The 621-nt window shown below is 33.8% G+C and overlaps 1 protein-coding gene across 1 annotated transcript in view; it reads right to left on the bottom strand.

Annotated features, from left to right (window-relative positions):
* Nucleotides 1-621, bottom strand: part of vps13c (vacuolar protein sorting 13 homolog C) — a 289,282-nt gene that overhangs the window by 264,722 nt on the left and 23,939 nt on the right. The gene's annotated exons all lie outside the window — the stretch shown is intronic.

Here is a 621-nt window from a genome sequence, read left to right as displayed (position 1 = left end):
TACGGTTTTTATCAGCTGTTTTTTCTGTTTTTATCAGCTGTTCTTACTGTTTTTATCAGCAGTTTTCAATGTTTTATCAGTTGTTCTTACGGTTTTTATCAGCTGTTCTTACAGTTTTTATCAGCTGTTCTTACAGTTTTTATCTGCTGTTTTTACAGTTTTTATCAGCTGTTCTTGCTGTTTTTATCAGCTGTTTTTATCAGCTGTTCTTACGGTTTTTATCAGCTGTTTTTACGGTTTTTATCATCTGTTCATATGGTTTTTATCAGCTGTTCTTACGGATTTTTATCAGCTGTTCTTACGGTTTTTATCAGAGTCAGAGTCAGAGTCAGAGTTTCTTTATTGTCATTCGCACCTCATGTGGTACATGTGGTGGAGCGAAATTATGTACACAGGGTCCCAGTTACATCCAACAATAAAATGTATAAGAAAAACAGTAATAACATCTAAGATATGAACTAAGAAAAACATCAACTAAATATACACTAAGCACTCATAACATAAAACATTGAACATCACCACAAACATGAACATGAGTCTGTGAGCAGATGTGCACGCATGAACACATCAACATTGAAACAGATCAGCAGCAACATGATATGGTTTTTCACAGTGATTATT

Source organism: Nematolebias whitei, chromosome 2 (assembly GCF_014905685.2).
Source record: "Nematolebias whitei isolate Nwh7 chromosome 2, NemWhi1, whole genome shotgun sequence".
Lineage (NCBI taxonomy): Eukaryota > Metazoa > Chordata > Actinopteri > Cyprinodontiformes > Rivulidae > Nematolebias > Nematolebias whitei.
The sequence above is the reverse complement of the archived record's forward strand: the minus strand, read 5'-3'. Positions and strand labels throughout refer to the sequence as shown.